Here is a 14,838-nt window from a genome sequence, read left to right on the forward strand (position 1 = left end):
AGGATCCAAACCATCGAAACCCCAGCCGCCAAAGCAGAGTGCGCGAATTTAACCGCTTGACCATGAGGCCGGGCCTAGATGAAGGAATTCTTAAGAAGATGTTTTAAGATTCAAACTAAGATGATTTTCTTAGTATATAAGTTTCATTGTCACCAAATGCTACAAGATTCCAGGCATTTGGTAGCTGTTACTGAAAAAACCAACACTCCTGGGATTCATGGAAATTAAACATAAAACTTAAATCAAAGACAGAATACTTTTATATTAGAAACAAAAACTATTTACTGTATCTTTTGTGAAAGGGTAGAGGCTCTAGAGTCAGACTGCATGACCTTGACCCTACCACTTTATTTACTCATTCAATGTTTATTGAGTACCAAATATGCGTCAAGTGGTTTTCACTGTGCAATCTTGCACACATTTTGTAATATTTTATGCTATTTTCTTTCTTTCCTTTTCTTTTTCTTCCTTTTCTTCCTTCCATCCATCCTTCCTTCCTTCTTTCTTTCTTTCTTTTTTATTTTGAGGAAGATTAACCCTGAGCTAACATCTGCCACCATTCCTCCTCTTTTTGCTGAGGAAGACTGGCCCTGAGCTAACATCTGTGCCCGTCTTCCTCTGTTTTATATGTGGAATGCCTGCCACAGCATGGCTTCACAAGTGGTGGGTAGGTCCACACCTGGGATCTGAACCAGTGAACCCCGGGCCGCCAAAGCAGAACATGTGAACCTAACTGCTGCACCACCTGGCCGGCCCCTATGCTATTTTAAAGTGCATTTTTTAAACTTCAAATTCCTATCGTTCATTGCAAGTGTATAGAAGTACAACTGATTTTTGTATAGTGACCTTGTATCCTGCAACTTTGCTAAACTCACAATAGTTTCAGTAGCTTTCTTGTAGATTCCACTGGATCTTCTACATAAATGAGGTCATCTGCAAATAAAGACAGTTTACTTCTCTTCCATTATGGAGGCCTTTCATTTCTTTTACTTTCCTTATTTCACTGGCTGGAACCTCCAGTACAATGTTGAGGAGAAGTAGTGAGAGTGGTTATCCATGCTTTGTTTTTGATCTTAGGGAAAGAATTTAGTCTTTTCCATTATATATGATGTTAGCTATAGGCTTTTAATAGATGCCCTTTATCAGGTTGAGGAGATTCCCTTCTAATTCCTAGTTTTCTGAAAGTTATTTTTTCCTTTTCCTTTTTTTTTTTTTTTGCTGAGGAAGATTTGCCTTGAACTAACATCTGTGCCAATCTTCCTCTATTTTGTATGTGGGTCACTGCCACAGCATGGCTTATGAGTGGTGTATGTCCACGCCCAAGATCCAAACCCATAAACCCTGGCTGCTGAAGCAGAGTGTGCCAAACTTAATCACTATGCCATGGGGCGGCCCCTTCTCTTGTTATACTTTTGTCTGGCATTTTTTTTGAATTTTAAAAATATTTTTCTGGTGAAATAAAATGCACACACACAGAAAGCCAGATCCAAGAAACTACATAAATCAAATATATATATATTTTTCAATTATTTTATTGAGGTCATATTGATTCATAACATTGTGTAATTTCAGGTGTACATTATCATATATCAGTTTCTGTGTAGACTGCATTGTGCTCACCACCAATAGTCTGATTTTTATCTGTCACCATACATATGTGCACCTTTACCCCTTTCACCTTGCCCCCATTTTTTTCTGGCTTTGATATCACAGTAATGCTGGCCTCATAGAATGGGTTGGGGAATATTCTCTCTTTCTCAATTTCCTGGAAGAGTTTGTGTAGAATTGACTTTTCTTTCTTTCTTAAATGTTTGGTAGAATGCTCTACTGAATTTTTTTTTAAAGATTTTATTTTTCTCCCAAAGCCCCCCAGTACACAGTTGTGTATTTTCAGTTGTGGGTCCTTCTAGTTGTGGCATGTAGGACGCCACCTCAGCATGGCCTGATGAGAGATGGCATGTCCATGCCCAGGATTCAAACTGGCAAAACCCTGGGCTGCCAAAGCAGAGCACGTGAACTTAACCACTCAGCCACAGGGCTGGCCCCTAGTGAAATTTTCTCTGTAGCAAAGATCTTAGCCATAAATTCATTTTCTTTAATAGATACAGGGCTATTCAGGTTCTCTATTTCTTCTTGAGTGAGCTTTGGCACTTAGCGGAAATTTGCCCACTTCACATAAGTTGTCAAATTTATTGGCATAAAGTTATTCATAATATTCTTTTCTGATACTTTATATAACTGTAGAATCTGTAGTGTGGTTCCTTCTCTTCTTGCTGACATTGATAATTTTTGTCTTTTCTCTTTTTTTAGTTGTGTCTGGCTAGAGGTTTATACCTTATTTTTTTGTCTTTTCAAAGAACCAGCTTTTGGTTTCATTGATTTTCCTTATTGTTTTTCTGTTTTCTGTTTCATTGATTTCAGCTTTAATCTTTATTTCCTTTCTTCTGCTTACTTTAGGTTTTATTTACTGTTTGTTTTTGCCAGTTTGTTAAAGTGGAAGCTGAGGTAATTATTGATTTATGACCTTTCTTTTCTTCTAATGTAGGCATTTTGTGCTATAAACTTCCCTCTAAGTATGGCTTTAGACCTTGAATTAGGTAGGTGGAGAGGGCAGATATAGGAGAGTCCATGCAAAGGAACTGGAACATGAAGAATGGAAAACATAACATAGCTTGGATACATAGTGAGAGATAGTCCATGTAAGGGGAGCTTATGCAAAGAACTGGAAGATGGAGAATTTGGAGAAAGGCAGGTTACTTACTGTAGCAGAGATAAAGTGAAAGAGGGCAGCAAGAGATGAAGCTGGAGAAGAGAAGGCCAGATGATAAAAGGTTTTAGCCTGAGGGCAAGAAAAAGTCAGTGAAGGATTTTTTTTTTGTTTTTTGGAGGAAGATCAGGCCTGAGCTAACATCTGCCGCCAATCCTCCTCTTTTTGCTGAGGAAGACTGGCCCTGAGCTAACATCCGTGCCCATCTTCCTCTGCTTTGTATGTGGGACGCCTGCCACAGCATGACTTGATGAGCGATGCTATGTCTGCAGCCGGGATCCAAACCGGCGGACCCGGGCTGCCAAAGCGGAAGGTGCGCACTCAACTGCTTTGCCACTGGGCCGGCCCCTCAGTGAATGGTTTTAAGCAGAGGAGTGGCATGATAATATTTGCATTTTATAAATATCACTCTGGTGGGCATGTTGCAGTGGAAGCAACTGGAGTCATGAACACCAGACAGAAGGTGGTCTCATGCTAGCCCAGATGAGAGATGGTGGTGGTATCGGGGAGGAAGAAAAGTAGGGAGAGTAAATGATAATAAGGAGCTAAAGTCAGTGTGAAAGTTGATGAATCACCAAGCTGTACCGGGAAGGGGAATGAAGAGTCAGTAGGGTGGCTAGTGGTGCCATTCAATGAGATAGGGACCAGACGAGGAGGAACGGGTTATTGGCAGGCGGGGACTAGGGCGGGGGTGAGGCAGAATGATTCCAGTTCGGAGCATACTGAGTTTACAATGCCTGGGCGGCACCTAAGTAGAGATACACAGTCGGCCGGGTTTGGAGCTTAGGAGAGACACCAGTATAAGAATAGGAGTGAAGCGTTGTGAGTGGATGAAATCACCCGTGGAGAGTGTGTTGAGAAGAAGGTAGAGCATGAAACTTTAGGGAACAATAACATTTCAGGGATCGTCATAGGAAACAAGAGAGGTAAGAATGATCATTTTGCTGTGAAAGAGAAAAGTTTCATGAAAGAGAGAACAGTAAGATGAAGAACAACAATGACGTCTAAGATTTATCAACAGAGAAGTAATTATGGACTTTTCATGAGGTGTTTAAAAATAGTAATACATATTATTTGTAGAATATTTGGAAGGTACAAAGAAATATTAGAAGGGAAAAATCCATAGCCCCACCACTCAAAGATTACTACTGTGAATGTTTTGTTTTAGCTCCTTCCAATTTTTTTTTCTATCAGTGTGAACACACAATACACACCTCCAAATTTTCTTTTACAAAACTGAGATACTATGTATACAGTCTTGGGCGCTGTGTTATTTTTCTTTTTCTGTTAACATTATATTTGAAGGATTTTTCCACTTTCGTGGGTACTTTAAAATAACTGGATGTAATAGAAAAATAGAGACAAGATGTGATTTTCTTTTTGGAAAGGAAAACCATTTTAGAGAAAAATAGAAAAAAAATCTTCCTTTTAAAGGTAAAGCTTACTCAGAGATGAGCTGCACCACCTTCTCCTCATTACTCTGGTGAATAGCCATCTGAGCTAACCAGTCGCTGATAGGACAGAAAGAAAACCCACACGAGGATACGGTCCTTTTCAACAAGAGGAAGGCTGTAGGCACTGGCCAAGCTAGATTTAAACCCCGTAACTGGGGGCGGCCTGATGGCGCAGTGGTTAAGTTCACATATTCTGCTTCGGTGGCCGGGGGTTCGCCGGTTCGCATCCTGGGTACCGACATGGTGCCGCTTGGCACGCCATGCTGTGGCAGGAGCCCACATATAAAGTAGAGGAAGATGGGCACAGATGTTAGCTCAGGGCCAGTCTTCCTCAACAAAAAGAGGAGGACTGGCGGCAGATGTTAGCTCAGGGCTAATCTTCCTCAAAAAAAATTAAATTAAATTAAATAAACCCCATAACTGGATGTGTGCAATAAACTAGGTGACTTAGTATAGTAGCAGAGCCACATATTTTCCTGACATAGGTATGGAGAGGAGCACACTATAAATGTTTATTGAACGCCAACTGTGGGGCTGGCATTGAGTGAGGCCCAGGGAAATAGTGGTAACCCTAGTTATTGTCGCTTCCCTTGTGAAATTTATGATCTTGGGAAATTAGTGACCTTTAAGCACTATATGACAGGTGCTCTGCCAAGCATTTCAACGTGCATTTTTTTCCATTTAAATCCCACAATAATCCGATGGCCCAAGCATTATCTTTATCCTCATCTTACTGAGATCAAACTGAGACTTGAAGAGCCTGATTATCTTATCTTGTCCCGGGTCATACTGATATTAATTGTCAGAGCATGTGGCAATTCATACAGGATATGGACCTTCTGTCTGACTCCAGCACTCCTATTTCTTTCTTTCTTTTTTTTTTCTTACAGATTTTATTTTTCCTTTTTCTTCCCAGAGCCACCGGGTACATAGTTGTATATTTTTAGTTATGGGTCCTAGTTGTGGCATGTGGGACGCCACCTCAGCATGGCTTGATGAGTGGCGCCATGTCTGAGTCCAGGATCTGAACCGGCGAAATCCTGGGCTGCTGAAGCAGAGTGTGAAAACTTAACCACTTGGCCACAGGGCCGGCCCCCGAAGTCTTAGTTTCATCTTAGGGTTTTTGGTCTATTTCTGATATCAGCTTTACAAATCCATCAGTGAACAAGCCCACGTCTCTTATTCCTGTCTAGAAGAGCAATAAGGTCTCTTTTCTAGTTCAGTCATTTCCATTTCCCCCACCCCAAAGCAGTGACTATGACGAGAAGACTAAGACTAGGAATCTGTATAATCTCATCGCATAGTCTCAAGTGTCAGCGCTCCAGCTCCTTCTTACTTAGCCAAACAGCCACGCTGTGATGCTCTTCAAATCCGAATGCTCACCAGCACAGGCAAGCTTCTGTCCCCTGTGTGAGCACAGGTCCTTCTGTCTTCTCTTTTTCCCCTCAGTTCTGAAGAGTGAATGGCTCTTGCCCCACTTCAATCTGGGATATCAGGTCTGGTCTGGGAACAGAGCAGTGTGCACAGAGAGGGCACAATTGGGTGGGGTAGTTTCCTCAAGCTCTATGTCTGAAAGTACGTTCGGGGATGCCAGAATCCCCATATTTTACCGAAAGCACAAGATACCGGGAGAGAGAAAATCAAAATAAAACCCAAAACCCCTGAGAAGCCTGAAATGCCAGGAAGGGGAAATAAAACCATCCCCACTCCAAGACTGTGTCCTTTACCTGGAGTTGCGTTGCCCATTTTGCCACACTTCTCCCATGACTAAAGAGCCCAGTGCAGTATATATTTTCTGGTAGTAGTGGACGTACCATCCCAGGAGAAACATTGTCAGGAATGCTGCAGGTAATACTTCTCATCAGCATCTGACCCAAACAATAGGGCTGTGCCGCTCAGACCGTCTGACTTCGCCAACCATTCTCCAAGGGGCTGGACAACACGGTCCCAGCATGGAGAGGAGGGACGGTTGTAGTTTAGGAAGGCAGTGTGGAACCTGCGAATGGTCTGGGAGGGGGCAGTTGGAGGGCTGCAGTGGTCCGATGTGTTAGGCTCGACTGCCTCCTTCCAGTGGCTGCCATCTGCCTTCTGTCATACACCACATAGGGACCCCCTTCATTGAAAACATAAATTCCCTTCCTCTCGGCTCTGTTGGTTTTTCTAACCTGCATTTCTGGTCAACTCACAAGTACTTCCTGGGCAGAAGCAGTCCATTCCTCATGGGTCAAGACTCAGCCGCAGTGTCTGTTTCTCCAGGACAACCTCTCTGGCCCCTCCAGTTTGGATTAAGTGACATTCCCGTGTGCTAGCCTCATACTCGTGCTTTCCCTCCAGCCCAGCACTCATTCCACTTTACTCTATCTGCCCATTTATTCGTCTTTTTCCCCATTAGACTGTGAGCTTCTCGAGGGCAGGGACAATACCCGGCCATGTCGACATCTGTCAGATGAATAGGACTGCCCTCCCTCTGGGTGCTGTCCTTTGATTGGGCAGGCTGCCCACACTTAGCCTGTGCTGTCTGCAATTTGCTATTGATGTTCATGATCTTGTTTTAGAGCGTTCATGATCTAATTTTAGAGCGTTCGAATCACTTTGTTGAAATGACTCCCAGATCTGTAACTCTAGGTTCACTTTGGGGTTGATTTCAGGCACATATCCACCGGCATCTTATCACTCCCTTTTTGTCTTTCTTCACTTCTACACTGAGTCATTTTGTCAACTAAACCATTTCCATTAATAGTGTCACCACCTTTCTTCCCTTCCTCTTTCCCCTCCCTTCCCTTCCTGAACAATTCTGTTCCAAAATCATCAAGTGGAGGCGAGGAAGGGAAGCATCCATACAAGTGGGGGTTGGGAGGTGAGTGGGCTGGCCCAGAGCAGGGAGAGGAGGGTGTCCATGTAGAGGGGTCACCTGCTGTGGGGAGTAAGAGTCCAAAAGGAATGAGGAGGGCGTTCATGCCAGGGGCCAACAGGGAATGGGGGGCTGAATGGGGTGAGGAAGGGCTTCAGGCAGCAGCTAAGCCAGGTTTGGGCATCAGAACCTGAGCAGGGTGTGGAAGGCATCCCTTTGGAGGAGTGGCCTGGTGTGGGAGGTTGGAGACACAGCAGGTGGAGGGCATCCCTGAGGAAGGGGGCCACCTGGCAGGGATGCCAAAAACCATGCAGGAGCTGGGGGCTTGAGTGCAGGGGTGGGTGAGGCTGGCCCAGGGTGTCACAGCCCCAGTGGGGCGAGGAGGACATCTACTCAGGGGAGGGGATGGCTTTGGTCATGTGAGATGGGTTGCATCCAGGGGGATTGATTAGATAAACAAATGCATTAAGGATAATGAGAGCAAAGCTTCTCGCTGCTAGAGATGAGAGTTACAAATATGGGGAGGGACAAAACTGGAAGGGACATGTGGTGTAGGACTGGAATTGCTAGTTTTAGTGTGAAGGGATTTTTAAAAATAGATATGGAAACAAGCATAAATGTAAACACACGTGTGTGTTCTATGTATGTATGTACTAGCTCCGTCCACTCAGAGGGCCTGGGAGTAGCAACACTCAAAGAGCAATGAGTACATCTAGTGCCAGGTCTTGGCCTCAAACCCACTCTCCACTAAAAGGAACCAGGGCTCCTTGGAGAGGTGGCCAACTCCAGCACTGGGACAGGGAAAATAAGATGAGCACGCAACAACTTGCGCCAGAGAGAGGATGGAGCTCAAGAATGATGGGAACGTCAGAAGGACAGAGAAGCCTGTATAAGTAGACTCCCACTGGCCAAACTTGGGACTATTAGAGCATCAAAACAAATAGTAATAGAAAAGCATTTTAACCCATTGGATCAAACAGGAATAAAATAGGAAACTATGAGTCCATACAGATATAAAATAAATTTCAGTAGCTAAATAAATGCAAAATTTGATGAGGAATGGGATATTTACATGATCTCAAAACACTTCCCCACAAAAAATCACAAAGTACTTATTAACTACAAAGACGAAAAAAAGCAACTTCATGTTGGAGAACCCTGGCAAACACTACCTTAAATAAGGATCAACGTGAACGTCATCAGTAAGGGAATGAATTGAAATCATGTGCTACCCAATAAAGTGCAATGACACAGCATCACTTCTTGGCTATCTCCTGAAGGCAAATAACCTGAACCTAATCATGAAGACACATCAGACACACCCAAATTGAGGGGCATTCTACAAGATGACTGTCGTGTAATCTTGACAGGTATCAAGGCTCAGGCTCTCTTTTTTCTAGAAACTGAGGGCTGAAACAAGCAAGCTGCAACACCTGAATTTTTTTCCTATTAACCAACTTCTAAAGCTTCCAATTATTATGTACATGGTCTGAGTCCTAAGATACAACAGGTGACAGTGACTACCTAACAAAGAATGTCAACTTCTCAGACCAGGACAGTCATTACCTCCCTCCATTCTTTCTCTACACAGCCAATTCCATATTTGAGGATCTATTATTTGCAAACCCCCATTCTGTAAACAATTTCTACGTCCTTTAGGACTCTTTATTTTGTAAGAGAAAACCCAACTCCAAAACATTTTAAACAATAAGGAAACTTTACTGGTTCACATAACTGAAGAGTCAGGGGTAGTCTAAGTTCAGGCATAGCTTAATCCAGGGCTCAGATAATGTTAACAGGACAAGGCCTCCCTATCTCTCAGTTCTGCCTCCACATGTTGGTTCAGCAGTTCTTAGGGCTAGATCCTTCCTCCTTCATATCTAGCAGGAGAGTGTTATTTCCCCATGTCAATCATTCTCACAGAAGAAGGAAGTTATGACATGATTTTCAAATAGTCAAATTCCAGGTGATTTTCTGTCTCATAGGTGGCATGTTCGACTACCCTTCAAGTCAGCACTGTTAGCATGAAAACTAAGAGACGGCGGGAGGGGGTAATATTCGGTACAGTTACACACTTTCATCACTAGTGAACGATTCACCGAATCATTGCTGAATCTTCAACTGCAAACACGACTTAAAAATAAATCAACGTGACTTTAAAAGTCATTGCATGAGTGGGTCAGGGGCTCCCACTGATAAAGCAGCTTGCTGACTCATTAAAGGCTGACCACGCAGCAAATAGAAAGAATGGCTGACCTTATGAAACTTGCTTAGTCTTTGATTTCATGAACTACTCTCAAGTTTTCAACAAAAACACATCATGCCTAGAGAGATCAGTCTCATAGAATTCCTCATCACATTCGTACAAAGTTCCTTTTGATGCTTATCCAGATTCTCCTGCCCCTGTGCTCAGAAACAGATGACCACGTCATCCAATTCAACAAAATGTCTTTTTTTGGTCTCAGGATGGCTTCACAATTGTCTTCATCAGTAATATTCTAAAGTACTCTACCTTTGTTCATATCAGACAAAAAACTACAACACAGATCATGAGAAGCCAGACTCGCCAATAAATAAAATGGGCAAGGCTTTGGTGACAACTCCAGGAAGAGCTTGCAATAATTCTGTTCGTCCTCTTTCCAAAAGTTAACATACACTGCAAACAAGGCTGACGTACAGCCTGACAGAGCTGGAATACCGAATACATAGGCCCTTGTTTTACAGGAATAGTGGGGAGAAAATTCACAGAGAAGTTAGTCCTTGGAACTGCTGCAGACGTTCATTTCTAACTGGAGAAACAAGACCTGAAAATGAATAGTTTGATTCAATTAAATGGACAATTGAGCACATCCCATAAGACGTAGTAGTGTAAGTACCTACTGTAGGACACAGTTGTGTAAATGTGCTAAAGTACTGTGTGATAAAGTATGCATAGAACTGCCTTCAGTGTTTTCTCTGAGATATCTTAAAAACACTCATGTGTTTATAAGAAATACAGTGTTACATCTGCAGACTTCATTCATAGTTTTGCTCCACTAAAATGAAATTTAAACGAAAAACTATTTGCCCCAAGAACACATTACAAATGTTGGAAAGAAATAATAGATAATCAATTATCTTCTTCAAAACCCTTTGCACTGGAAAATCCAAGCATCACTTTCCGGAGAAGACAAAGGGGAACAAGGAAAACACCCTATAGCTTCCTGATAACTTGAAAAATGTGGAACAGAAGCTTGATTAAGCAGCCAAAATCCAAGAGAAACAATACTGTGAAAATGAACATTAAAGGAAAGAAGGTCTAATCAATATTGTTGAAAGGAAGGAAGGAGAGCATAGAACTGGAACTCAAGAAAGCTAGGCTGCATTCTCAGTCACCAGCTGTATGACCCGGAGCAAGTCACTCCAACTCCTCTGTAACTCACTTCACTCATCTATAAAACGAGAGTTGGATTATGATCTCGAAGGATTCTATTCTGAATACCTTTTTTTTTTGTTCGTGAAAAAGGCAATAAGAAATTGTTATTAAAGTGACAGTCCCTGTCACCGCAATTTAGTGTTGTGCTATCATATGTCCCCCTATGGGACTCCTTTCCTTTTCTCAGCCATAATTTCCTGTCCTTTGGCCCATTCGGCGCCTCTCCGACGTCCTCCCAGCACACAAGCTGAACTTCGGGGAAACGGGAACACTCAGACAGCCCTGGGGTGACGGCAAAATCAGTGGCTCTGTGCAGGACTCTTTCATTCATCAATTCTTTGATTCCACACGTGTTCACGGAGCGTCCACTGGGGCGACACACTGGACGGGCAGCAAGACTAAAAGTCAGTCTCTGCTTCCAGGACCTCAGTGTCCCGTGCGCGCAGACCTCCCCGCTCGGCCCTGTGGGGTCCCGGCGCGAGCCCGGGTCAGACGGCTGCGCCAGGGCTGCATATTCGTCACACTGCTTGCGCGAGACGCGGCCGCCATGGCCCCGGGGGCCCGCGCGGCATGCCGGGACGGCCGCTTCGGACCGGCTCCCACAGCGCCGCCCGCCGGCCGGAGGAGCGCAGAGCCCCCGCCGCCCCGCCGCCCCTCCGCCCCGCGCGTCCGGCGCCGGCCCGGACCCGCCCGCCCTCTGGGCCTGGAGGACTGCAACAGTTCGAGGCTTGCCACCGCTCTGAGCCGTCCTCCCTGTAGCGTTACACCAGGCCGGGGCGAAAATGGATCGGCATATAAGTCAGGGAACTGGATCATGTGTAACGTTGCCTTTTTCTGCCTCAATGTTTGCTACTCCAAGCTGCCCCTCCTGAAAATGAAATTGTGCGTGTCGTTGCACACCACGCTCACTACTCTATCGCCCTCTCCGCCGTGCACCTACTCAGCATTTCGGGAAACATTTGGGCTACCGTGGGCTCAGAGCAGCTCCTCCAGCGAGGAACTTGGGGGCCCGGGGCGGGCGTGACAGAGGCGGCTGACTGGGGAGGGTAGTTAGTATCGTGTGTTGCGTAGACTCCGCTGGTGCTGTCTCCAGGCTGACAGGGTCTGAAGATATCTCTGGTGATAAACTACTGCCCTTCCTGGGAGAGAGGCACCGGTGGGAACCAATGCCTGGTTTCAGAGGCACACCTTTGAGATTGCACGTCTCTGCTGTTAGGCAAACGGGGGAGGGCAAGGAGCTCTTCTTGCGTCTGCTCCCTCTCAGTTGGCTTCCGCTCAAAATAGTCATCATGTCAAAGTGGCACATGTTGAGGCGGCAGCTTCTGCTCCCTTCAACGGTCAGCACCCCTCTGCCACAGATGACCCAGCTAGCACGCGCTAACAGGAGCGTTGATAAGTTAAAGGAGTAGTGTGGACACTCTCACTTACTTGAAAACAAAGTAGAAATATCCTAGCTCTCCGTGCTCTTAACATCTCTCCCCAGAGCCCATACTGGTTACAGTAAAGGGATTTTGTGCTAAAGGTGGGAAGTGGGGAAAGAGAAACTTAAACCGTATACTATCCAGCTGATAGAAAACTTAGGCGCAACCTAAAATTTAGAGTTTCCTGAGAAATGCTAAGGAAACATGGAGCAACAGAAAGGACTCATTCAAGGAGCACTTCATATGACCTGTCACCAACTTCGGAAGTTAGGCATATCCTAGTTTCTCTTAGAAGTCTTCTACTGTGACATTCATAAATTCAGCCAAATAAATTTCCATGTATATTTTTTGCTTATACCTCTAAGGTAATGAATTCTATAAAAAGTACTTTCTTATTTGTCCTTAATATTCTCACTAAAGTTTCTAACTATCCTCCTTCTGTCATAAATTTTGGAGATTTGCTGTGCAAATTCTGTTCAAGCTTTCCACACCAGTCATACATTTCTAGATTTCCTTCATATGCTCAGCAAGACTCGCTGAGTTTGCTCTGTGCAAGATATCCTACTAAATGTTACTGGGGATAAGTTACTCTCCAGGGATAAACTTCACAAGGATTCAGGTGACTCTTTCATATTTTCACTTTTCTCCTCAAACTTCCCCTATACTGTCTTAACTAATGACCTTGCTTCATCTATTATCAAGAAAAGAGAAGCCATCATATGTGAACTCCCCCTTCTCCTACAACCAAACCATCCTTTCTAGTAGGAACCCTTTCCTCCTCTCCTCCAGTTACAGTGGGAAATGTCCCCTCATCAAAGGCCAATTCCTCCACTGACTGTTATCTTTCCTCTCTATTACATCATCAATTTCCTCCTTTTTCAGAATCCTTCCCCATTAGCATGCAAACATGCTCTAGTATCAATGACACCTTTTCCAGCTACTAACAATTTCTCTGCAACCCTTTAAACTAAACTTCTTGAGTTTTCTATATAGCCTGTCTCAAATTCCTTATTCACATGCCTGCCCCAATCAACCAAGGTCTGCCTTTCTGTCCTAACAGCTCCCAATCAAAGTGTTCTTGCCTAGGTCCACATTCACCTCAATACTGCCAGATCTACCGGCCATTTCTCTGTTCTCATTGCACTTAACTTCTTAGCAGCACTCATCTCTGTTGACCTGCTTCTTGGAACACTCTCCTTCCTTGGCTAACGAGATACCATAGTCTCATGGGATCCCTTCCACTTCACTGTTCTCTTCTTGGTCTCCTTTGCTTTTTCTCCAAGTCTGTCAACCCTCGAGTTATTGGGATTACTTAAGACTTGGTTCCCCATTCTCGTCTTCCTTGATCTCTGGGTGATCTCAATGCCAATGAATTTAAATACTTAATGCTGATGACCAAGTTAATCAATCTAGTCCAGACCTGTCCTTTGCACTCCAGACTCACTAATCTGTTAAAGATATCCAGTTGCATCTTTGGCTTTGCCTTTGAATAAAGCTGTAGGTTTTGAGCAAGAAAGTGACATGATATGACTTTTACTTTTAAAGGATCACTCTGGCTACTGTCTGAACAGACTGGGCAGGCAAGGGTGGAGACAAGATCAGTGAGAAGGCTTTTGAGATAATCAGGCAGGAGGTGATGGTGCCTTGAACCAGGAGGTCTTGGGAGGAAGTGGTGAGAAGACATAAGATGCTAGGTGCAATTGTCAGGATATGTTGATGGATTAGGTGAGATTTTTGAAAGAGATAAGCCAAGGTAGCATCAAGATTTGTGACCCAAGAAACTAGAAGATGGAGTTTCCATTTACTGAGATGGGGAAGACTACAGAAGGAACAGGTTAAGGGCAGAAAATTGGGAGTCTGGTTTTGGGAATGTTGGCTTTGAGAAGTCTGTTAGACATCCAAGTGGACACGGTGAGACGCTATCCTTTCATTCCCTCAATACACCAAACAGGCATGGTTTATCCTGATGGAAATTGTTCCCTTTCCCTCAACAACTTATTTTGTTTAAGTTTGGTGAGCCCATCCTTGTCTGTACGTTTTACCAGGTGATGCTCATCAGGATATAATCACTCTGGGCTCCCTGGGGCTATTCTCATGGAGTAGGGTCGCATTTTAAAACCCCTCTGGTTTCCATGACAGCGATTGGTTTGTTCCCATTTCATTTTAAAACTTCTGTTGTGTTCACAGGGTAGCCAACCTCACAAAGCATGTAGATGGACTCAACACAAAGATGGGCCAGTGGCCCTGCTACAGATGAGTACCTGTGGGGTGGGGACCTGAAGGAGATGTGACAATGAACCAAGCAGAGGTTTTGAGGAAGACTGAAGGCTAGGGCCTCCCTTAAAAATCAAAGGGATCAAAAGGACCAAAACTCTATAGAAAAATGGACAAAAGGCTAATATTTACACAATTCATTTTCTTCCACTTACTTTCTTATTTTCTACCTGTTTGGTCTTGGTTCTATTTTCTGGGAGGTTTCCTTCCCACTTCCTCTTGGGAGTCATGGATTCTAGGTGTGGGGGGAGCAGAATTGTTTAACTTTATTCAAACTAATTCTCATGTAATTTTTTCTTTTCAGAATATCTTTGGAGCTAGTGTTCCAGAGAAACTCACCTGTGAAATATTGTTTGACAGTAATGTCTATTATAGTTTACTGACGGTATCTTCTGTCATCCCTCAGATTGCAGGTGAGTCATTCTTTTACACGAAACATGAACTCTCTGAAAGCCAGGAATTCTTTTTATGGAGTACAGCCCTGCCCTGAAGTGTAAGCATTCTGTGCTCATACCACCTTCACCTGATGTAACAAATGGGGACTTCTACTTGTGTTACATTTAACATGTGCTTGACAACTCTCTTCTCTGAACCGTTGTTGCCTGTAACACTCCCTGAGAAAGCTGCATAGCTTTGTTATTTTGTCTTAACTCAGA

This window comes from Equus przewalskii, chromosome 4, assembly GCF_037783145.1.
Source record: "Equus przewalskii isolate Varuska chromosome 4, EquPr2, whole genome shotgun sequence".
In the NCBI taxonomy this organism is placed as follows: Eukaryota; Metazoa; Chordata; class Mammalia; order Perissodactyla; family Equidae; genus Equus; species Equus przewalskii.